Source organism: Lepisma saccharinum, chromosome 20 (assembly GCF_977018435.1).
Source record: "Lepisma saccharinum chromosome 20, izLepSacc3.1, whole genome shotgun sequence".
In the NCBI taxonomy this organism is placed as follows: Eukaryota; Metazoa; Arthropoda; class Insecta; order Zygentoma; family Lepismatidae; genus Lepisma; species Lepisma saccharinum.
In genome coordinates, this window is record NC_139248.1 from 41,089,843 (window position 1) to 41,115,769 (window position 25,927).

Consider the following 25,927-nt stretch of genomic DNA (forward strand, 5'->3'; position numbering starts at 1 on the left):
TCTACGAAATTCCGATCGACGGGAAACTTCAAATCACCGTGAATCCGGAAAACGCAGGCGAAATCAAAATTTCTACCGGCAAGAATATTTTTCGAATCAAGCACGACAAGATGCTTTCTAACATTACGTACGATGTTTCTGCAGGAGATTATCTTTACATGGAACTTCTCGGAGATTACGACAAACTCATTCCTCTCTTCGTAGAATTACGAATCGTCTATCCTATTATAAATAACCGTTAACCAAAAATGCCTAACGACATTTTCGGCAACACCAAGCGTGTAGACCACGCAGAAGAGATTCTCATGTTGGATATTCGAGTTAAGAAGTTGAGGACCGATTTGATTGCTTTGCAGGAGACCTTAAACAAAAGTTTAGAGTCGGAAATCGCTACGCTCCAAACGCAATGTCTCGACCCCATTCTGAAAATCGATTCCGAACTGAAGACGCTGATAAAAAAATTATGTTGACAGTAGATAGAAAAAGAGAGTTCACAAACCGAAAATGAGGCTCGCCTTAATGGATTTCTCTCGTAAGGCATGAGCCTCATTTTCTGGCAGTGTTGCCAGCTCCTTACTCGAAAAAATCACCAAGGTTTTTTTTGGGGTTTAACCTAGCCTAAAGCAAGGAGCTGGCAATCTTGCTTGAGGTATTTTCTCGCAGTGTTGCCAACTCCTCACTCGAAAAAATCACCAAGGTTTTTTTTGGTCTAACCTAGCCTAAAGCAAGGAGCTGACAACCTTGCTTGAGGCTTGCGTTACAGTGCATAAAGCAAGGTTGCCAACCCACTGGTACTTTTGCCATAGCCTTTTACAAGAAAAAAAGAGATAGGGAAGAGTTAAACAACCGACAGCTTACCCACAGCCTTTTTTGGTCTAACCTAACCTAAAGCAAGGAGCTGGCAACTTTGCTTGTGCAATCAACCCGGTTGACCGCCCTCAAGTAAAAATCAGCGTTGCCAACTTTTCACTCGAAAATAAATCACCAAGGTTTTTTTTGGTCTAACCTAACCTAAAGCAAGGAGGTGGCAACTTTGCTTGTGCAATCAACCCGGTTGACCACCCTCAAGTAAAAATCAGCGTTGCCAACTTTTCACTCGAAAATAAATCACCAAGGTTTTTTTTGGTCTAACCTAACCTAAAGCAAGGAGGTGGCAACTTTGCTTGTGCAATCAACCCGGTTGACCACCCTCAAGTAAAAATCAGCGTTGCCAACTCCTCACTCGAAAATAAATCACCAAGATTTTTTTTGGTCTAACCTAACTTAAAGCAAGGAGGTGGAAACTTTGCTTGTGCAATCAACCCGGTTGACCCCTCTCTCAAGTAAAAATCAGCGTTGCCAACTCCTCACTCGAAAATAAATCACCAAGGTTTTTTTTTTGGTCTAACCTAACTTAAAGCAAGGAGCTGGCAATTTTGCTTGTGCAATCAACCCGGTTGACCACCCTCAAGTAAAAATCAGCGTTGCCAACTCCTCACTCGAAAAAAAATCACCAAGATTTTTTTTGGTCTAACCTAACCTAAAGCAAGGAGGTGGCAACTTGCTTGAGGCTTGCCTTACAGCGCATAAAGCAATTTTTGCCAACCTGCATATACTAAACAAAGAGAGCCGGCACTGCTGTAAAAGAGAGAGAGATGGGTGGATGGCAACGCAGTATGTGTGTGTGTATAATATGTGGCATTATTAACTAGAGTGTGTTGGCAATTTACTTACAACTAAAAAAAATAGAGATGCCAACGTTGGTGTAAGATGAAGAGAGAGAGAGATTTATGGCTGGCAACAGTAATAAGCGAATGCGCCATATCGTAATTTTCCAACTCCGTATATCGTGACCTTTGTAAACCTCTCTCGGGGGGAACGATGTGCCACACACACACACACACACGCGTGCGCGTGTATTGTGACGCAAGCAAACAAACAAAATAATAATTGTTGTTTTTAGGAGGCCTGGCCCCTATAACCTCGCCAGGGTGCGTGGTGCCCAACACCAAAAAAGTTCTATATAATGGTCGTGGGGCCATCAAAGCCGCCAACAATGAATCTGTAGAGAGTTTCGTGAATTATTATTTTTTTTATTTGCGCACCGAACTAACTTATATTGTATTTTATATAATTTTGTTGATTTTTTTTAGTATGTGGCAATTATTTTTTAAAACTGCTCTGTGACCCTCTCGTTCTTCACGTCGTAGGCGAAGGACTTCTCTGCAATCAGGATGACACTGCATAGGGTATCCTCGGGCAAGGCATCGTGGAACTCGCAGACGACCTTGATGTTGGTTCGATCGTTGACCACTACCTTCTTCCTCTTAGATGTGTTGATGACGAACATCGGCCTGCGGATTTTGAATTCGCTGGGGGTGTAGTACATGTCCACGCTTCCCTCGGTCACGTGTTTGTAAGCCGTGTAAGCTTCGTAAAGTTTGAGGTAATCGTCTTTGGCCACGTCGAGGTTGTAATTCTCGCGCGGGAACACTTCGTTGCGTCCATTCTTCAGATAAACGTTCTTGATCTTGCAGTCGTCGAACTTGCTGGAATCTTTTTCCTGATTCTTGTCCCTCCCGGTCTGAAAGAGCACTACGACGAAATCTGGCATGTCGAACTGTATGTTGTTGAACTGCGTCGTCACGTCGAATTCCATGTGACTTCCCGACGCTATCTTCTGCACGCATTGGTAACCGTGAAAGTGAATCGGCACCTGCGGACTTTTCAAGATCTCCGCTTTGTACTTGAGGGCGTAGTTCGTTTCGTATTCCACCACCGGCATTCTCAATTCCAGGCTCCGGATGACGCACTTGGCTGCTTCGGGTAAAGTGTTGGCTATCGGCGTGGTGGCGTCCGGACCCAAAGTAGAGTATCGCATCAGTGCGTCGTTGTCGTTGGCCGCTCTTCGAAACGTAACGCGCAGTCCTCCCTTCCACATGATCTCCTTGTAGTCCGAGAAGAAACCAGGCAGCAGACGCATGGGAAAGAGCACCGTGTGACTTTTCGTCGATATTTTGGTCCCGGCTTCGAATCCCCCGGCCTGGTAGTACGCTGCGTCCGTTTTGGATAATTTCAACGTTCCCACTGCCGTCGACGTGATGCCTGGATAATCTATTCTGTCGATGACGGTGTTGTGTTTCCTCACCTCCACCTGCGAGAACAGGTGAGGCACGAAGTTGTCCACGAGTATCAAGTTTGCTGCTGCGGGAAACGCGTCTCCGCTTTCCTTCTTCACCACGTCGAATTGAAGGTAGAGGTCCGCTCTGTGAGGATGAACGAACCCATCCCCTACGTCCACGTCGTATTCGATCTCCCTGTTCGCTTCGTTCAGATTGGCGAACGTGCGACGGTTGGGAGGGAAAGATTGCAATTCGTAACTTTCGATTTGCTCCATGCTCACTATGTATGGTTATTTATTATACGTTGATCTCCACGATGGCCGTCGTAGTGGCACCTGCGAAATCCACCACGTCTCCTTTCTCGTTCGTCACCACCAACTCTATGTCGTCTATGCGGTTGCGACATACTGGAAAATAGATCGGCGAAGAGGGCGTGTAGATGATCGGTTCCATGAACTCGGAACTTGGTTTGAAAGTGGCTATGATTCCCGTCTGCTTGTGACTTCCCAACAATCCGTCCGAAGATTTCGTGATCATACCTTCGGCCACGTTGCAGTGTACGTTCAGAGTCTCTATGGCCAAGAATTTGGGAATGTTGGTTGCCACGTGCTTGATGCCAGCTTCGAGTTTGGTGTCGTTCTCGAAACCTAAAAGTTCTCCCATGGTGCCCAGGTCCACGGTCTCTTTCGCGGATAGGATTTCCACTCTGTGCGTGACCGAATTTTGAGAAAGGTATGTGCCTTTGGGTAACTGAGCTTGCAAAGTGGAAAGATTGTATTGTCCTGGCGTGACGACGATGTGTTCGCTTCCGACGCTAATTTTGTTGTTGTGATGCGTAACATTGGGTATGAGGTACATGCTGTAGAATGCACGCAGAGCCACGGATTTAGGATAGACGATGTCGTCGTGCAGCGTGAGTTTCAAGATTGAAGATTCGCTCGTGAGATGGAACACGCCCATCCTAGTGATGCTGTTTGAGGTTCCACAATGCTTTCTGGAAATCCTCGATCGTAGGGTTATTTATTTTAGAGAGAAACGCGAGCACGGAGAGGCAGAGATGACCGCAGTTCACGTCTCCGAAATCTTGAATGCGTTCGTCGTTGTAGTATATGGAGGTTTTGCTCGTTTTCAGATTATGAACTAAATTTGTAGGTGGAACACCTCCGAAAGAATCGAAAACGAATGCTTTATCATTGTCGTTTTTGTGGTAACATATCCAATGCGTGCCTGGATTTTCTTGACCGTCCAAGTTGACTACTCCGCATTCTCTTCTTTTGACGCTTGAAGGTAACGAGTCGGACATGAAAACTCCTCTGAAGTGTTTGATTTGTAACGGTCCGATCAGAGATTCAATGTCTCGGTTGGTGAGTGCTTCTGTTTCTTTTTTTTAAATTTTTTCATCACGCCCTTCCCCTTCTTCTCCATGGCCAGGTTGTGACGTTTCTGTTCTTCCAATTCCGCCTTGTTCTTCTTCGAGTCGATGACGGTTTTCGCGATGGCGGCACTTCCGCCGGCCAAACTTCCAACGGCCCCCAATGCTGCCAGGATGGCCGGGATGCTGAATATGAAACCTCCGATCTTTTGCTGTTTCCGCGAACGCTGCAATCTTTTCAATTGAGGTGTGCTGAGCAGTAATTTCATTCCATGTCCTTTCGACAAGCAAGAACGTTTCTTCTCGCGTTGTTTCTTGGTGAGTAACCCATCGAGAGCACCTAGATTTTTTAGATTCGAATATGGTATCTGGTACACGACACCCTTGGGCTTCATGTTGATGCTCTATGTGTTATTTTCACGGTATGTTATTTATATATATATTCTGAGATTTTTTCTTGTGTAGTTTTTTACGGTATGTTATTTATATATTTTCAAGGCCTCGCAGTCGTTACACAAATTCTATTACGTGCTTTGTTTTCTTGCCAAGAAGTTCCTTTGTCCCCTTGTACACAATTCGAGTTTTGTTCTCGATTAAAATAGATAGCTTCTCGTCGGATAACATGTTAGCGTATCGATCTGGTAAAAATAGACTGTATTGTGCGTTGAGCAACAGGCGTACCTTGGGACCATACTGGGTAGAAACGATTGAACCGGAAGTTATCGTGTAAGGTTTGTCGAATTCCAATTCCTGAATTTTTACATACTCGACTGACAAATTTAGCATTTGTTTTAATGCTTGGAGATCACTTATTTTTTCAGTCGTCATATCAAAAAAATTTCAAAGTGTTAGAGAGAAATTTAATTGTTTTTTTCACGATGTGTGTTATTTATATATACCCAATATTATTTTTTTTCACGATGTGTGTTATTTATATATCAAGTTTTTTTGACACGTATATATATTATTATTTTTTAACAGAGGAAGAAAGTCCGTGCTTCGGAAAACGCGATGATGTGCGTAATGATATCTTCCGTCTCCTGCTTAGACTTGTACCAATCATCAGTATACCATCTTCTTCCCTGCCTTGCCTCGTGCAATTCATCGAACCTCTCGTTTAATTTTTCCCCTGCAGTCGAAAGCAGAATGTTGAGATCACCGCACCTCAGGCCGCTGATCTCCCGAAGACGGTCCTTGAGAACTATTTCGCATCCCATGTGAAATGCCGGCGTCGTTCTTGCTATGATCACAAGTTTATTAACATCTCCGTTAACTACCTTTTTGAATATTTTAGATAGTAGCTCGGGTGGCAAATCAGTTATGCAAGCCATGTTGTTTTTTTAAGGTATGTTATTTATATACCCCACCCCAATTTTTGTTTCGTGTTCATGGCGATGGTGGTACCCAGTGCGGCGACCCGTTCACCCAACGATGCGTCTCTGCTGACGAACCTTTCGAAAGCTGCATGTTCCAATTTTTTGTCTGCTTCGTGACGTGCATCCAGATCCGTCTGCGTGGTGTTGTAGGCGATGTCGTGATCTTTGCATGCCGCGTCCAACGGATTCACACCCTTGTCTCCTCTCTCCAATCTTTTCTCGAGTTTGGTACCCGGTCCGCAGTACTGGTAGCCAGGTAGATGCATCTCGAAAGGTAACTTGTTGATGATGTCGTTCACGAGTCCCTTTCCTTCGGCCACGTTCCAAAATTTCGGAGGCAGCGTGTTGATGATTTTGATCAGGTAACCTATGCCCTTGTCGTCGTTAACGATGAAGTTGGAAAGTTTCGTGCTGATCATGTCCACGATGCCAACCTTCTCGTTGTAGAAATTACGATTGCCTGCATTCTCTTCGCCGGCTATCACCAACAATCGGTCCACGAGCTTTCTCACGTCGTCCACCCAAACGAATTCTTTGGGTAACGTGTTGTAGCGTTTGACGCCGCTGCCTGTTTTGACCTGGTTCCAAATCGGTTTGATGAGATTCCTGTACTTCTCGCCGCTGCTCGATTTCACCCTATTCTGCGAGGCGTCGTTGTTCTGGTACAAGGCATCCGTCATGATCAGAATTTCCTTGTAACTTTGGTAATCTTCGTCGGTGTAATCTTTCGGCTGCTTTTTGGCAACGAGTTCCCACAGTCCCACCGTACCCGGATACCTGTTCCAACTATCCTTGTCGCCTAAATTGACTTTAATGTCGTTGCCTTCGAAGGTCACCTTCGATTTCCCAATCTTCCACACCACACCGCCGCCTTCGCTGGTTTCCATGCTGGGATACAATCCGAACACTTCATCCTTGTCGAATTTCAACGTGCTCAGGTAGTCTCGTGCCAAAGGTCCCAACTCGATTTTATCCGAAGACGACGACGTGCTGCCTATGGCTCGACGTCGTGCCGGTGCATCCTTCAGTTCGAACGGCGTCGAAGGAATGCTCGAAATGGGCGTGGGTACGGCGTAACTTTTAGCTGCGAGCGGTACGAGTTCATTGATCAAATTTTTATTTTGTTCCGTGACACTTTTAATTTCTTTACCTAGACTGCTGATGGCATCGATCACAGGTTGATCCTGACGTATCTTCTCTTCGTAGAATCCGCGATTCTCGGATTTCCAACCTTTGAAGCGTTTCGCGAGGTAACCGCGAAGCTTGAGATTTTGGTCTTCGATTTTTCGTTTCGTCATGACGTTATTTATATACGTCGTTTCTCACAACGTTGCAACGTTTAGAAAGTCGTTGATTTTGTTTCTGTATTTTCCGTCGTTGGGTTTCCTCGTCATGTCGATCGTCGCGAATCCGAATCCGAATGGCTTCATGCCTATCGTTCTGTGTACCGTGTGATTATAGGTGTCGACGAGTTCCGGCAGGATGTCGACCCATTTGTAATTTCCCCGAAGCGTGAATCGTTTCCACATGTGTGTTTTCAAGGTTCGATTGAATCTTTCCACGATGCTGGCTTTGATGTGACTGAAGGTCGAATAATGTCGAATCTTGTGTTTTTGAATAAACTTTTGGAATACGGCGTTGTAAAATTCTTTACCGTTGTCCGTTTGCAGAAACCGTGGTCGTCTGCCACCGCTTTCGCGAAAAATTAATTTGAATGCTTCCGTGACGCACGTTCCCGTTTTCGCCTTCAAAGGTAGAGCCCATGCGAATTTCGAAAACGTGTCTATGACGGTGAGAAGGTACTTGTTGCCCTTGTTCAATTTATGCACGTTTTTCAAATTGCCGCTGCTCATCTCCACGAGGTCACTTTGCCAGAGGTCGTCGATGCCCTTGGTTACCACAGCCAAACGTTCGTAGTTGCGGCGTGCAGGTTTATGCAATTCTTCGACGATGGCTTGCCTAGACATCTTTAGAGATTACGTTTCCAGAGAAGCACAAGCGTGATGGGATTCAAAGAGGGTGGCACTTCGCTCGTGTTTTGAACGATCAGCTTATCGCCGGCACTCACGTCGAAAACGGTGAGATCTTCGTCTTCGTGTATTTCATATATGTTGCGCGTTTCGTTCCAACGTGCCAGAGGAATGTTTCCTGCTTTCTGGACACCACGATTCGATATCAAAGTCATGGTGGGAACGCTAGCTTTTCTACCGTGAGACCAGTACGAAAATTCGTTTATCTGAATCGTACCATCGAGGAGAAACTTGTAGTACGGATGATAAGGATGCAACATGTACAGTTTGTTACCTTCGACGAACGTGGAGATTCTCTGTTGATTGGGTACGCTGTTGATTTCGATGGCTTGCAGAGAATGCAGTTTAGCGAATTTAGTGTCGACGCCGAGCAGATTACTGTGAACTTGTCCGAGTTTATTTTCGATGGGCAGCAAATGCTCGATTATGGTATCCGTTACGACAGAAAACGACGGTTTGATTTTCACTTCCACGTTCAACTGCTTGTAGTTTTCGTTGAGTTCTTGCAACTTGGCGCCGAAAGAAGCCAGCGTCGATTCCTGCGTTGATTCCAGCACTCCGACTTGATCTCTGATGTTGACGACGATGTTCTGAAGGTTCTCGACTTGATTCAATTTCGAGCTCTTCTCGGTAAGATCGTTCACGATGCTTCGCATCTCTGTAAACTGCGTGTGAAGGTCGGCGACGCTCTGCGAAGTGGGCAGCGTCGACACCAGCGAACTAATTTCGTCTCGAATCTGTTCCACGTTCGCCGTTTCCGTTTCCAGTCGTTTCAGCATTCGAGATATGTTCCTTTTCAAAGCGTGCAATTCTTTGGAGGTGGGGAGATTGGCCACCCTACTCTCGAGATCGCTCAAAGAACTTTTGATGTCGCTCGATTCGGATAGTGCCGTCACCGCCGTTTTCAATTTTTCCAAATCTTCGCTCGAAGGCACGCTCGTCCGTAACGATTCCAAGTCACCCTGTATGTTGTCGAGTACGTGATGAAAATGAGCGAGATTCGTTTCGACGTTCAAATTTTCTAAATATTCGATCTTCTGCTGAACCGTGCTCAACGTGTCTTGAATGCTCGTCAACGCTCTCGCTTCAGCGTGAATATTTTTAATTTCTTCGTTGATCAATTCCAAGGACGCCTGAAGCGTAGCGATGGTGGTTTGAATGTGTTCGAAATCTTGATAGGCCTCCAATTGAATTTTTATGTTCGCGACGCTTTTACCGATGACCTGCAGTTCGTCCGACGATGGTAGGTTCGTCATTGTATCTTCCAAAGTCTGCAACTTGGATTTAATTTCTTCCAACGTGCTGGTGAATTCTTCTTGTAATTTGGAAACGACGACATGCAAGCGTTCTGCGTCTATATCGTTCACGACGGTTTGAAGTTCAGAGAAATTTTTTTCTATTGCGGAAGTTCGTTCTTCGATTTCGAGTTTCAATTTTTCCAAATCTTCATTTTTCGATTGAAATTGCTGTAATTTGGCCAAATCATTTTGAAGCGAATCCACGCTCAACTGTATATTTTGAACGCTGTCGTAAGAAGGTACGTCGACATAATTTTTTATCAGCGTCTTCAGTTCGGAATCGATTTTCAGAATGGGGTCGAGACATTGCGTTTGGAGCGTAGCGATTTCCGACTCTAAACTTTTGTTTAAGGTTTCCTGCAAAGCGATCAAATCGGTCCTCAACTTCTTAACTCGAATGTCCAACATGAGAATCTCTTCTGCGTGGTCTACACGCTTGGTGTTGCCGAAAATGTCGTTAGGCATTTTTGGTTAACGGTTATTTATAATAGGATAGACGATTCGTAATTCTACGAAGAGAGGAATAAGTTTGTTATAATCTCCGAGGAGTTCCACGTAAAGATAATCTCCTGCGGACACATCGTACGTAATGTTAGAAAGCATCTTGTCGTGCTTGATTCGAAAAATGTTCTTGCCGGTAGAAATTTTGATTTCGCCTGCGTTTTCCGGATTCACGGTGATTTGAAGTTTCCCGTCGATCGGAATTTCGTAGAAATGTAAATTGTTATTAAAAACATAAAACATCTTGCCCACATCGTCATTCAGTTTCGTCCAAATGCTGTTGAGGTGAATGATCAACAGACCGTTGAGTTTAGGTAACACGGAAGGTAAGACTTCATGATCTGGTATGGTTTCCATAATGATCTGTTTTTTGAAACCGAACAAATTCATAGGCATGCTGGTTATTTAAGAATACGGTCAAAGTTTCTTGTAATGACAGTCAATGTTTTTTTGTAATAACTAACAACATGATTTTTTTTTTTTTTGTTTTGTTTTTATGAATCTTCTGTTGAAGATGGGCATATGTTGCAGGTTTTGCTTTCTGCTAAGCGATAGTGTCCCCACGGCAATGTGTGAATACCACACTCGAGGACGCACCTCTTGTCGTCGTTGGGATCCAGCGCAATTTTTCTAACTTTGTTTGTGGTGATGATATGGTCGACGCTCTGGATGCGCTGTTCTTCTCTTTGAACCGACGACCTGGTCTTGAGGCAATCCACGAAGTCCTCGAATGCGAGATGCTCCCGAACCACCTGTCTGCCGACACCCTTGGCCTTCTTGGTAACGCTGCCCTCGGCTTTGATGGCATAGGCCTTGGCGCGAAGACCCGCAAACTCGAGAATTACATCACCGTCCTTCTCGTCTTTGAGTTTGCCAGGCACTTTTTTGTTTCGGGGCAGGATGCCGTACTGGTTCGGCTGGGGATAGCCCGAGGTGTCGAAGAGGTTAAGCAAAGCTGGTGCCGTGATTATATCCCTGTATGCATCGGCTGAGTGGACGTGGTACACCAAGCTGTCCGTGTCCGTGTAGAGAAGTGAGATGTTGTGGTCGTAGTGTGGACGTAATATGTCGTAGTACGTCTCGAACATGTGGAGCTTGCTCAGATCCAGAACAGTGGCTCCAACGTAGATGGGCTTGTCGAGTTTCACCACACCTTGCTTCATGTGAATCAGAGCCAGCTGCTCATTATAAATGGTCCTCGATTTGAATAATGGGTTTGCTACGAGCCTGCGACATTGTGCTTTGTTTGATATTAGCCTCACATCTACACGAGTCCGTACATTCTCCATGGTTTTCCCGAACACCGCATTGTTCATTAACTTGAAGAAATCCTTATCAAGCTCGGACGTGGCTGCGGTGCGGTGTTTCGTGTTGACTTCAATATATGGACGCAACCACGGAGAATGCTCGAACTTGAGGATGTGGTGAACTGCCCGGACCGTGACCCCTCGCTGCATCAACCACCGGAGATTCTGGTAGTGCAGGACGTAATTCTTCTTGGACTCGAAATCCATGACGAGCTTCTTCTGGTTGGAATCCGGTGGACACTTGAATTCGGGTGCAGGGGGAAGATCGCTGAACAAATCCTGCAGCTTCTCGGAGAACTCAAGGTCCACCTCGGCGAAGAACCCATGTTCCGAATCGTCGAAGCTTTCGATGTCGAAGTTGGAAGGGTCAGCCCACTCGAAGTTTTTAAAGGGGAGTGGCTGCATCATGGAGTGTCCGTAGAGGTTATTGACGTCTGTGTACATGATGTAGCTGGACGGTCGTGAGGGGTCGTAACCGGTGGCCATGTGGTGATTGTTGGCGTGCGAGTGTCGCTGCGACACCTGGACCATTCCAACCCGCACGGCACGTTCCACAAACAGCATCATGTCCACGTCCGAAAGAAGCTCCAGCTCGATCTTCGTCACCAGAAACATGGCCGACCACGCCAGTCCGGGGAGACTGTAGAAGTAGGCGGGGTCCAGCTTGTAGATCTTCATGGCGGTCGCACGGAACGTCTGGAACACGTCGGCGAGGAGCGTCACATCAAGTCTGAGGTAGGCGTCGTGGTAGTCCCCGAGAGTTCGACAGCCCAGCTCGCGCCACATGGACTGGGCATGGTGATATTCCTCGTCGGTGATGTTCGAGCCTCGCAGCTTGCTGTAGAAGTTTGCTCGAGGAGGTAGCGACGTCTCTGCGAACTTGGAAGGGTCTGTGATGTATTCGTAGGGATAGACACCCTTACGCTTGAAGAGACCTGCGTCCAAGTTCGGAAAGTTTCCGGAGGTGATGAGCATTTGCTCGTCGCTAAGCTTCCCTGCGAGAGCATCGAGGCTGGCCGGGAGGAACCTCAGGAAGTCGAGGAAGCGAAGCTCGACGGTAGAGTGTGATCCTGAGATTCGCACCCACTTGCTCAAGCTAATGTAACGCTCCTCGTTCTGCGCCAGGACGTTGATTCGCATGTCGTCGTACCCAAAGTGAGGCACCAGATGGTGGAAGTCGTATCCCGAGCCATTGTGAAAAAACACAGGGATAAATCGCGGGTCCCGGGCCATGAGGTTGCATCCGTTGCACCATGGACCAACATACCTACCGTTAAAGTGATCGTGGTGTTGGACTTTACGGTTGTTGGCGGTGTACTCCTTGACGCAGACAGGGCAAGCGATGGCCTCGTCGTGTCTACGCTGATCGTCGGGAGACAGTGGGAGCATAGACTTGGGGGCCAACAGTACCTTCCCTATCTCGTTGGCCTCGGCAACCATCCTCTCGAGGAAGTGTTTGGCGGCGTCGGGACCACGGTACACGTAGGGCTCGGGGGCGATGTGCTGGTCACGTCGCACCACAACGTATGCGAAACTGGATGCCTCGTGGAGTTGGTAAGGGGTGGTGGAGGAAACTTCGGGATCGGGATCGCAAGTGGACAGGGGTTTGAGGAAGGCTTCGAAATCCGCGATGATGATAGCGGGGTGCTCCACCATAGCACCGTGCATGTGGAAACGCTCCACGGTGCCAGGTTTGGGCAAGACTGCCACACCAGGCTCGTTGTTACTACAGTAGAACTTGTGGCGAGCGAGCTTCTCTGCAGCGATGTTGGGACCTCTGATGTGCTGATAATCCTGCTGTTTTTGATTGTCAAAAGTTGACAGGCACCTGCGACAAACTTCTATGCTACCATTATGCTTGCTTGTTTGGCTCGACACCAACCGGGAGAGGGAACGGATAAGGGTGTAGTGGTGATGGGTCTCGGTCTTGATGAGCAGAAGGTGAATTTCTCGAGCATCATTGTTGTTTACGTCACTCACCCGGATGGGGTACACCGCATTTTCGTCAGTGAGACCGTAAACGTTGATGGCCAACCGCGCACGAGCCTCGAATTTTCGAATGTCCGAAAGCGCCACCGGGTATTCGATCCTAGCTATCGCATTTTCCAGCTCTGACTCGTAGGGTAGGTAGTGGTTAACTCGGCGTGGTTGGTTTTTCCAGTGGACAGGGTGTAATGCTGCATGCACCGTCCAGACGAAGCACTTGTTATCTTTATTTTGGATGATCAGGACGGCCTTCTTTACCACAATGGTACGTGGTAAGCGGACGTAGCTGGAGGCGGAGAGAGGCACGAACTTACAAAGTTTGACGCACAGTTCGTGAGGCTCGCCACACAGCGAGCCCCCCGAGCCTTTAGCTTGATGTTCTTCTTGTTTTGCCACCAGCTCATCGGCAAACTGGTTGTAGATGACCTCGAGGTTGTCGATATCCGCCAGATGCAGCGTCTTCGCCTTGGTATTGTGGCAGAAGCTGTAAATTTTGTTAGACGGGTTCTTGTATTGGCAACGTAGCGATGCGTAGAATTTGGTGGGGTGCGTAGCCAGTGCATCGCCGAGGATGGAAATGATTTTGGCTTGCACGTTCTCCAAAAAGCTACGCACGTCGCATGAGCCCTCCGAAGTGAGGACAAAGTCCTCTAACAACCGCTCGAAAGCAGAGTGGTCCGCTTTCGCTACAGGCTTGACGCGTTTGGCGGGTGGTGGCGAGTCGGCTTCGGCTTTCCTCTTGGTCGAGCTGGTCGACGGTTGAGCACCAGATGTATTTTTGCTTAGACAAATAAGCTTATGCTTCTTGGCATACGCAATTGTAATGTGTTTATTGCATCCGGAACATAGTTCAGTGGCAGCCAAATGCTTGCTTGGCACGCAGGTGCGACGATGTCTTGCAAAATTTTGGCTTGATTTGGTTCTCTTGCACACAGGGCAACTTTTCATGGAGCGCATTTTTTTGGGGGGTATGTTTATTTATATGTGATCTGTTGGTGGTAGAGTGTTTACAAAAAAATGCCTTACGAGAAAAATTTTGTAGGCTAATTCTAATTAGTGTTAGTTTGAGGGGTTTATTTATATATGGGTGGCGTTGTTTTCCTCAAATATGTGCTTTAATAAACCCTGTAAAAAATTTAAAACGTTGAAATTATCCAAAACGGACGCAGCGTACTACCAGGCCGGGGGATTCGAAGCCGGGACCAAAATATCGACGAAAAGTCACACGGTGCTCTTTTTCATGCGTCTGCTGCCTGGTTTCTTCTCGGACTACAAGGAGATCATGTGGAAGGGAGGACTGCGCGTTACGTTTCGAAGAGCGGCCAACGACAACGACGCACTGATGCGATACTCTACTTTGGGTCCGGACGCCACCACGCCGATAGCCAACACTTTACCCTAAGCAGCCAAGTGCGTCGTCCGGAGCATGGAATTGAGAATGCCGGTGGTGGAATACGAAACGAACTACGCCCTCAAGTACAAAGCGGAGATCTTGAAAAGTCCGCAGGTGCCGATTCACTTTCACGGTTACCAGTGCGTGCAGAAAATAGCGTCGGGAAGTCACATGGAATTCGACGTGACGACGCAGTTCAACAACATACAGTTCGACATGCCAGATTTCGTCGTAGTGCTCTTTCAGACCGGGAGGGACAAGAATCAGGAAAAAGATTCCAGCAAGTTCGACGACTGCAAGATCAAGAACGTTTATCTGAAGAATGGACGCAACGAAGTGTTCCCGCGCGAGAATTACAACCTCGACGTGGCCAAAGACGATTACCTCAAACTTTACGAAGCTTACACGGCTTACAAACGCGTGACCGAGGGAAGTGTGGACATGTAATACACCCCCAGCGAATTCAAAATCCGCAGGCCGATGTTCGTCATCAACACATCTAAGAGGAAGAAGGTAGTGGTCAACGATCGAACCAACATCAAGGTCGTCTGCGAGTTCCACGATGCCTTGCCCGAGGATACCCTATGCAGTGTCATCCTGATTGCAGAGAAGTCCTTCGCCTACGACGTGAAGAACGAGAGGGTCACAGAGCAGTTTTAAAAAATAATTGCCACATACTAAAAAAAATCAACAAAATTATATAAAATACAATATAAGTTAGTTCGGTGCGCAAATAAAAAAAATAATAATTCACGAAACTCTCTACAGATTCATTGTTGGCGGCTTTGATGGCCCCACGACCATTATATAGAACTTTTTTGGTGTTGGGCACCACGCACCCTGGCGAGGTTATAGGGGCCAGGCCTCCTAAAAACAACAATTATTATTTTGTTTGTTTGCTTGCGTCACAATACACGCGCACGCGTGTGTGTGTGTGTGTGTGGCACATCGTTCCCCCCGAGAGAGGTTTACAAAGGTCACGATATACGGAGTTGGAAAATTACGATATGGCGCATTCGCTTATTACTGTTGCCAGCCATAAATCTCTCTCTCTCTTCATCTTACACCAACGTTGGCATCTCTATTTTTTTTAGTTGTAAGTAAATTGCCAACACACTCTAGTTAATAATGCCACATATTATACACACACACATACTGCGTTGCCATCCACCCATCTCTCTCTCTTTTACAGCAGTGCCGGCTCTCTTTGTTTAGTATATGCAGGTTGGCAAAAATTGCTTTATGCGCTGTAAGGCAAGCCTCAAGCAAGTTGCCACCTCCTTGCTTTAGGTTAGGTTAGACCAAAAAAAATCTTGGTGATTTTTTTTCGAGTGTGGAGTTGGCACCGCTGATTTTTACTTGAGGGTGGTCAACCGGGTTGATTGCACAAGCAAAGTTGCCAGCTCCTTGCTTTAAGTTAGGTTAGACCAAAAAAAAACCTTGGTGATTTATTTTCGAGTGAGGAGTTGGCAACGCTGATTTTTACTTGAGAGAGGGGTCAACCGGGTTGATTGCACAAGCAAAGTTGCCACCTCCTTGCTTTAGGTTAGGTTAGACCAAAAAAAAACCTTGGTGATTTTTTTTCGAGTGAGGAGTTGGCAACGCTGATTTTTACTTGAGGGCGGTCAACCGGGTTGATTGCACAAGCAAAGTTGCCACCTCCTTGCTTTAGGTTAGGTTAGGTTAGAGCAAAAAAGGCTGTGGGTAAGCTGTCGGTTGTTTAACTCTTCCCTATCTCTTTTTTTTCTTGTAAAAGGCTATGGCAAAAGTACCAGTGGGTTGGCAACCTTGCTTTATGCACTGTAACGCAAGCCTCAAGCAAGGTTGTCAGCTCCTTGCTTTAGGCTAGGTTAGACCAAAAAAAAAACCTTGGTGATTTTTTCGAGTGAGGAGTTGGCAACACTGCGAGAAAATACCTCAAGCAAGATTGCCAGCTCCTTGCTTTAGGCTAGGTTAAACCCCAAAAAAAACCTTGGTGATTTTTTCGAGTAAGGAGCTGGCAACACTGCCAGAAAATGAGGCTCATGCCTTACGAGAGAAATCCATTAAGGCGAGCCTCATTTTCGGTTTGTGAACTCTCTTTTTCTATCTACTGTTGACGTACCTTCTTACGACAACGTTCAAAATATACAGTTGAGCGTGGATTCACTTCAAAATGATTTGGCCAAATTACAGCAATTTCAATCGAAAAATGAAGATTTGGAAAAATTGAAACTCTAAATCGAAGAACGAACTTCCGCAATAGAAAAGAATTTCTCTGAACTTCAAACCGTCGTGAACGATATAGACGCAGAACGCTTGCATGTCGTCGTTTCCAAATTACAAGAAGAATTCACCAGCACGTTGGAAGAAATTAAATCCAAGTTGCAGACTTTGGAAGATACAATGCCGAACCTACCATCGTCGGACGAACTGCAGGTCATCGGTAAAGCGTCGCGAACATAAAAATTCAATTGGAGGCGTATCGAGATTTCGAACACATTCAAACCACCATCGCTACGCTTCAGGCGTCCTTGGAAGTGATCAACGAAGAAATTAAAAATATTCACGCTGAAGCAAGAGCGTTGACGAGCATTCAAGACACGTTAAGCACGGTTCAGCAGAAGATCGAATATTTAGAAAATTTGAACGTCGAAACGAATCTCGCTCATTTTCATCACGTACTCGACAACATACAGGGTGACTTGGAATCGTTACGGACGAGCGTGCCTTCGAGCGAAGATTTGGAAAAATTGAAAACGGCGGTGACGGCACTATCCGATTCGAGCGACATCAAAAGTTTATTGAGCGATCTCGAGAGTAGGGTGGCCAATCTCCCCACCTCCAAAGAATTGCACGCTTTGAAAAGAAACATATCTCGAATGCTGAAACGACTAGAAACGGAAACGGCGAACGTGGAACAGATTCGAGACGAAATTAGTTCGCTGGTGTCGACGCTGCCCACTTCCCAGAGCGTCGCCGACCTTCACACGCAGTTTAGAGAGATGCGAAGCATCGTGAACGATCTTACCGAGAAGAGCTCGAAATTGAATCAAGTCGAGAACCTTCAGAATATTGTCGTCAACATCAGAGATCAAGTTGGAGTGCTGGAATCCACGCAGGAATCGACGCTGGCCTCTTTCGGTGCCAAGTTGCAAGAACTCAACGAAAACTACAAGCAGTTGAACGTGGAAGTGAAAATCAAACCGTCGTTTTCTGCCGTAACGGATACCATAATCGAGCATTTGCTGCCCATCGAAGATAAACTCGGACAAGTTCACAGTAATCTCGTCACCTTCGACACTAAATTCGCCATATTGTTCACCTTGCAAGCCATCGAAATCAACAGCGTTCCCAATCAACAGAGAATCTCCACGTTCGTCGAAGGTAACAAACTGTACATGTTGCATCCTTATCATCCGTACTACAAGTTTCTCCTCGATGGCACAATTCAGATAAACGAATTTTCGTACTGGTCTCACGGCAGAAAAGCTAGCGTTCCCACCATGACCTTAATATCGAATCGTGGTGTCCAGAAAGCAGGAAACATTCCTCTGGCACGTTGGAACGAAACGCGCAACATATATGAAATACACGAAGACGAAGATCTTACCGTTTTCGACGTGAGTGCCGGCGATAAGCTGATCATTCAAAACACGAGCGAGGTGCCACCCTCTTTGAATCCCATCACGCTGGTGCTTCTCTTCAAACGTAATCTCTAAAAAAAATGTCTAGGCAAGCCATCGTCGAAGAATTGCATAAACGTGCACGCCGCAACTACGAACGTTTGAAGGTGGTAACCAAGGGCATCGACGACCTCTGGCAAAGCGACCTCGTGGAGATGAGTAGCGGCAATTTGAAAAACGTACATAAATTGAACAAGGGCAACAAGTACCTCCTCACCGTCATAGACACGTTTTCGAAATTCGCATGGGCTCTACCTTTGAAGGCGAAAACAGGAACGTGCGTCACGGAAGCATTCAAATTAATTTTTCGCGAAAGCGGCGGCAGACGACCACGGTTTTTGCAAACGGACAACGGGAAGGAATTTTACAATGCCGTATTCCAAAAGTTTATTCAAAAACATGACATTCGACATTATTCGACCTTCAGTCACATCAAAGCCAGCATCGTGGAAAGATTTAATCGAACCTTGAAAACACACATGTGGAAACGATTCACGCTTCGGGGAAATTACAAATGGGTCGACATCCTGCCGGAACTCGTCGACACCTATAATGATACGGTACACAGAACGATAGGCATGAAGCCAGTTGACGTTACCAAGTCTGACGAGCAGCGTTTAATTTCTACCGTTTACTGTCCAAAGTACACACCCACGACAAAAAAAGCTAAATACAAAATTGGAGACCAGGTGAGGATCAGCAAATTCAAACGCACCTTCGAGAAGGGATTCACAAAAAATTGGAGCACGGAACTCTTTACGGTGGTTCGAGTTTTACCCGGAAACCGACACACGTATATAATAAAAGATAGTAGCGGCGAGATTTTGAAAGGAAGATTTTACGAAGAGGAACTCTCTAAAACGAAACACCCCGACACGTACCTCATCGAGAAAGTATTGCGTAGGAAAGGTGACAAACTGTTTGTCAAATGGCTGGGACTTCCGGAAAAGAGTTGGATCGACGCGAACGAAGTGATCTTGTGAGTACGTGGAACGTGGTGAAGCGTCTACCGGATCCGGAAAGTCAAACGAGAAAAAAAAAAAAAGAACGGTGAGTTGCTTCCCGACAGCATCCGCTGTCTGATCGTAGGTCCTTCGGGGTGTGGGAAAACGACACTGCTCGTGGACAATTTTCTCCTCGCACCGAATTGGTTAGATTGGAAGAACAGGCACCTGTACGTGTTCTCGAAAAGTTTGGAGCAATCCAAATACCAGCAACTGATGAAACTGTACGATGGTCTGGACATTGCAACGTTCGCCTCGGAAATAAAACCACTCGACGATTGTCGTAAAAATTCAGTCGTTGTGTTCGACGACGCCATCCTGGAAAATCAAAATGAAATTCGCAACTTTTTCACGCAAGGTCGTCACAAAGGAATGGATTGCTTCTACCTAGCTCAAACGTTTTCCAAAATTCCAAAACAGTTAGTACGCGACAACGCTAATTTCATATGTTTGTTTCGTCAAGATCACACCAACCTCAAGCACGCGTACGATGACTACGTAGGCGGAGACATGAACTACAATCAATTTTCGGAACGCTGCTGCTCTACTTGCTGGAACGGTGACGATTTCGGATTCGCGACGATCGACATGACGAGGAAACCCAACGACGGAAAATACAGAAACAAAATCAACGACTTTCTAAACGTTGCAACGTTGTGAGAAACGACGTATATAAATAAACGTTATGACGAAACGAAAAATCGAAGACGAAAATCTCAAGCTTCGCGATTACCTCGCGAAACGCTTCAAAGGTTGGAAATCCGAGAATCGCGGATTCTACGAAGAGAAGAAACGTCAGGATCAACCTGTGATCGATGCCATCAGCGGTCTAGGTAAAGAAATTAAAAGTGTCACGGAACAAAATAAAAATTTGATCAACGAACTCGTACCGCTCGCAGCTAAAAGTTACGCCATACCCACGCCCATTTCGAGCATTCCTTCGACGCCGTTCGAACTGAAGGATGCACCGGCACGACGTCGAGCCATTGGTAGCACGTCGTCTTCGGATAAAATCGAGTTGGGACCTTTGGCACGAGACTACCTGAGTACGGGGAAATTCGACAAGGATGAAGTGTTCGGATTGTATCCCAGCATGGAAACCAACGAAGGCGGTGGTGTGGTGTGGAAGATTGGGAAATCGAAGGTGACCTTCGAAGGCAACGACATTAAAGTTAATTTAGGCGAGAAGGATAGTTGGACCAGGTATCCGGGTACGGTGGGACTGTAGGAACTCGTTGCCAAAAAGCAGCCGAAAGATTACACCGACGAAGATTACCAGAGTTACAAGGAAATTTTGATCATGACGGATGCCTTGTACCAAAACAACGATGCCTCGCAGAATAGGGTGAAATCGAGCAGCGGCGAGAAGTACAGGAATCTCATCAAACCGATTTGGAACCAGGTCAAAACAGGCAGCGGCGTCAAACGCTACAACACGTTACCCAAAGAATTCGTTTGGGTGGACGACGTGAGGAAGCTCGTGGACCGATTGTTGGTGATAGCCGGCGAAGAGAATGCAGGCAACCGTAATTTCTACAACGAGAAGGTTGGCATCGTGGACATGATCAGCACGAAACTTTCCAACTTCATCGTGAACGATGACAAGGGCATAGGTTACCTGATCAGAATCATCAACACGCTGCCTCCGAGATTCTGGAACGTGGCCGAAGGAAAAGGACTCGTGAACGACATCATCAACAAGTTACCTTTCGAGATGCATTTACCTGGCTACCAGTACTGCGGACCGGGTACCAAACTCGAGAAAAGATTGGAGAGAGGAGACAAGGGTGTGAATCTGTTGGACGCCGCATGCAAAAATCACGACATCGCTTACAACACCACGCAGACGGATCTGGATGCACGTCACGAAGCAGACAGAAAGTTAGAGCACGCAGCTTTCGAAAGGTTCGTGAGCAGAGACGCATCGCTGGGTGAACGGGTCGCCGCACTGGGTACCACCATCGCCATGAACACGAAACAAATATTGGGGTGGGGTATATAAATAACATAGAGTAAAAAATAATAATAATAACAACATGTCTCGTATAACTGATTTGCCGCCCGAGCTACTATGTAAAATATTTAAACACGCAGTAAACGGAGATTGTGAGGATGTAGGGAAACTTGTAATCATAGCAAGAACGACGCCGGAATTTCGCATCCTTTGTGAAATGATTCTCAAGGACCATCTTCGGGAGATCGGCGGCCTGAGGTGCGGTGATCTCAACATTCTGCTTTCGGCTGCAGGGGGAAAAATTAAACGAAAGGTTAGATGAATTGCACGAGGCAAGGCAGGGAAGAAGACGGTACACAGTAAATTCGCGCAAGTCTAATCAGGAGACGGAATATATTATTACGCACATCATCACGTTTTCCGAAGCACGGACTTTCTTCCTCTGTTAAAAAAATAATAATATATATACCTGTCAAAAAAAAACTTGATATATAAATAACACACATTGTGAAAAAAAATAATCTTCGGTATATATAAATAACACACATCGTGAAAAAAACAATTAAATTTCTCTCTAACACTCTGAAATTTTTCTTCGATATGACGGCTGAAAAAATGAATGATCTCCAAGCATTAAAACAAATGCTAAATTTGTCAGTCGAGTATGTAAAAATTCAGGAATTGGAAGTCGACAAACCTTACACGATAACTTCCGGTTCAATCGTTTCTACCCAGTATGGTCCCAAGGTACGCCTGTTGCTCAACGCACAATACAGTCTATTTTTACCAGATCGATACGCTAACATGTTATCCGACGAGAAGCTATCTATTTTAATCGAGAACAAAACTCGAATCGTGTACAAGGGGACAAAGGAACTTCTTGGCAAGAAAACGAAGCACGTAATAGAATTTGTGTAACGACTGCGAGGCCGTGAAAATATATAAATAACATACCGTAAAAAAAAAAACTACACAAGAAAAAATCTCAGAATATATATATAAATAACATACCGTGAAAATAACACATAGAGCATCAACATGAAGCCCAAGGGTGTCGTGTACCAGATACCATACTCCAATCTTAAAAATGTAGGTGCCCTCGATGGGTTACTCACCAAGAAACAACGCGAGAAGAAACGTTCTTGCTTGAGCAAAGGACACGGAATGAAATTTCTTCTCAGCACACCTCAATTGAGACGCTTGCAGCGTTCGCGGAAACAGCAAAAGATCGGAGGTTTCATATTCAGCATCCCGGCCATCCTAGCAGCATTGGGGGCCGTTGGAAGTTTGGCTGGTGGAAGTGCCGCCATCGCGAAAACCGTCATCGACTCGAAGAAGAACAAAGCGGAATTGGAAGAACAGAAACGTCACAACCTGGCCATGGAGAAGAAAGGGGGGAAGGGCGTGATGAAGAAGTTTAAAAAAAAGAAACAACAGCACTCACCAACCGAGACATTGAATCTCTGATCGAACCGTTACAAATCAAACACTTCAGAGGAGTTTTCATGTCCGACTCGTTACCTTCAAGCGTTAAAAGAAGAGAATGCGGAGTAGTCAACTTGGACGGTCAAGAAAATCCAGGCACGCATTGGATATGTTACCACAAAAATGATGATAAAGCATTCGTTTTCGATTCTTTCGGAGGTGTTCCACCTACAAATTTAATTCATTACCTGAAAACGAACAAAACCTCTATATACTACAACGACGAACGCATTCAAAATTTCGGAGACGTGAACTGCGGCCATCTCTGCTTCTCCGTGCTCGCGTTTCTCTCTAAAATAAATAACCCTACGATCGAGGATTTCCAGAAAGCATTGTGGAACCTCAAACAGCATCACTAGGATGGGCGTGTTCCATCTCACGAGCGAATCTTCAATCTTGAAACTCACGCTGCACGACGACATCGTCTATCCTAAATCCGTGGCTCTGCGTGCATTCTACAGCATGTACCTCATACCCAATGTTACGCAGCACAACAACAAAATTAGCGTCGGAAGCGAACACATCGTCGTCACGCCAGGACAATACAATCTTTCCACTTTGCAAGCTCAATTACCCAAAGGCACATACCTTTCTCAAAATTCGGTCACGCACAGAGTGGAAATCCTATCCGCGACGGAGACCGTGGACCTGGGCACCATGGGAGAACTTTTAGGTTTCGAGAACGACACCAAACTCGAAGCTGGTATCAAGCACGTAGCAACCAACATTCCTAAATTCTTGGCCATAGAGACTCTGAACATACACTGCAACGTGGCGGAAGGCATGATCACGGATTGTTAGGAAGTCACAAGCAGACGGGAATCATAGCCACTTTCAAACCAAGTTCCGAGTTTATGGAACCGATCATCTACACGCCCTCTTCGCCGATCTATTTTCCAGTATGTCGCAACCGCATAGACGACATAGAGTTGGTGGTGACGAACGAGAAAGGAGACGTGGTGGATTTCGCAGGTGCCACTACGACGGCTATTGTGGAGATCAACGTATAATAAATAACCACACATCATGGAGCAAATCGAAAGTTACGAATTGCAATCTTTCCCTCCCAACCGTCGCACGTTCGCCAATCTCAAGGAAGCGAACAGGGAGATCGAATACGACGTGGACGTAGGCGACGGGTTTGTTCATCCTCACAGAGCGGACCTCTACCTTCAATTCGACGTGGTGAAGAAGGAAAGCGGAGACGCGTTTCCCGCAGCAGCAAACTTGATACTCGTGGACAACTTCGTGCCTCACCTGTTCTCGCAGGTGGAGGTGAGGAAACACAACACCGTCATCGACAGAATAGATTATCCAGGAATCACGTCGACGGCAGTGGGAACGTTGAAATTATCCAAAACGGACGCAGCGTACTACCAGGCCGGGGGATTCGAAGCCGGGGCCAAAATATCGACGAGAAGTCACACGGTGCTCTTTCCCATGCGTCTGCTGCCTGGTTTCTTCTCGGACTACAAGGAGATCATGTGGAAGGGAGGACTGAGGATCACGTTTCGAAGAGCGGCCAACGACAACGACGCACTGATGCGATACGCTACTTTGGGTCCGGACGGCACCACGCCGATAGCCAACACTTTACCCGAAGCAGCGAAATGCGTCATCCGGAGCATGGAATTGAGAATGCCGGTGGTGGAATACGAAACAAACTACGCCCTCAAGTACAAAGCGGAGATCTTGAAAAGTCCGCAGGTACCGATTCACTTTCACGGTTACCAGTGCGTGCAGAAGATGGCGTCGGGAAGTCACTTGGAATTCGACGTGACGACGCAGTTCAACAACATACAGTTCGACATGCCAGATTTCGTCGTTGTGCTCTTTCAGACCGGACGCAATAACGATCAAGAAAAAGATTCCAGCAAGTTCGACGACTGCAAGATCAAGAACGTTTATCTGAAGAACGGTAGGAACGAAGTGTTCCCGCGCGAGAATTACAACCTCGACATGACCAAAGACGATTACCTCAAACTTTACGAAGCTTACACGGCTTACAAACGCGTGACCGAGGGAAGCGTGGACGTGTACTACGCGCCCAGCGAATTCAAAACACGCAGGCCGATGTTCGTCATCAACACCACGAAAAGAAAGCAGGTGGTGGTCAACGATCGCACCAACATCAAGGTCGTGTGCGAGTTCCACGACGCGCTGCCTGCCGATACTCTGTGCAGCGTCATCCTGATCGCAGAGAAGTCTTTTGTGTATGATGTCAAGAATGAAAGAGTGACCGAACAGTTTTAAGTACAAGAAAAAAAAATCACATAATTCTCAAAAAATTATACTGACCGTAGGTTCAAACATTAGATTAACCTGCAACGCAATGTTTAGGATGTACTGCGAGGAACACCTTCTTACATTTGTGAGAATAATCTGGAATAAAAAAATAATAAAAAAAATTAATTTTGATGCATTTTAGAAATAAATCACACTTGAACGCACAAAGGAACTTCCCCTTTGGCCCTGCGTGTGCCCCATATTCACCCCGTAGGGCGCGGCAGGGAGTTAGTCCCGCTAAAAATCCCAAACCTCCACCTGTTTTTTTTTTTTTTTTTTTTTTGCATTTGAAGATAAACACTATTGTTCTAGTATCTTGGCTATATTAAATTAGAACTTCTGTTACATGAATTGTTTTTTTTTTGTTTTTTGTCATACATACATACATACTATTTACTACATTTGAGGCACATCTTACTAGTTTCTAGACGATGGTGGCCCCATGGGAGCGTGTGAATCCCACATTTCAGAACGCACCTCTTGTCGTCGCGTGCGTCCAGGGCAACCTTTCTCACCTGGTTGGTTGTCAACACATGGTCGACACTCTGGATGCGCTGCTCCACTCCTGGAATTGACGTCCTAGTTTGAAGGGTTTTGACGTAATCCTCGAACTTGAGGTACTCGTGGACGACCTGCCTGCCCACACCCTTAGCCTTTGTCGTGATGGATCCTTCTGCCCGAATAGCATAGGCTTTGGCGCGAAGAGCGGCAAACTCGAGAATTACATCACCGTCCTTCTCGTCTTTGAGTTTGCCAGGCACCTTCTTGTTGCGGCCAGGATTCCGTACTGGTTCGGCTGGGGATAGCCCGAGGTGTCGAAGAGGTTAACCAAAGATGGAACTGTGGCTATATCCCCGTATGCATCGGGTGAGCGGGCGTGGTACACCAAGCTGTCCGTGTCCGTGTAGAGAAGCGAGATGTTGTCGTTATAGTGCTGGCGTAGTATCCCATAATATGTTTGAAACATGTGCAGCTTGCTCAGGTCTAATACTGAGGCACCAACATAAATGGGCTTGTTGAGCCTCACCTCGTTCTTCCTCATATGCACCAGAGCAAGCTGCTCATTGTAAATGGTCCTCGATTTGAATAACGGGTTTGCTACGAGCCTGCGACATTGTGCTTTGTTTGATATTAGCCTCACATCTACACGATTTCGCACATTCTCCATG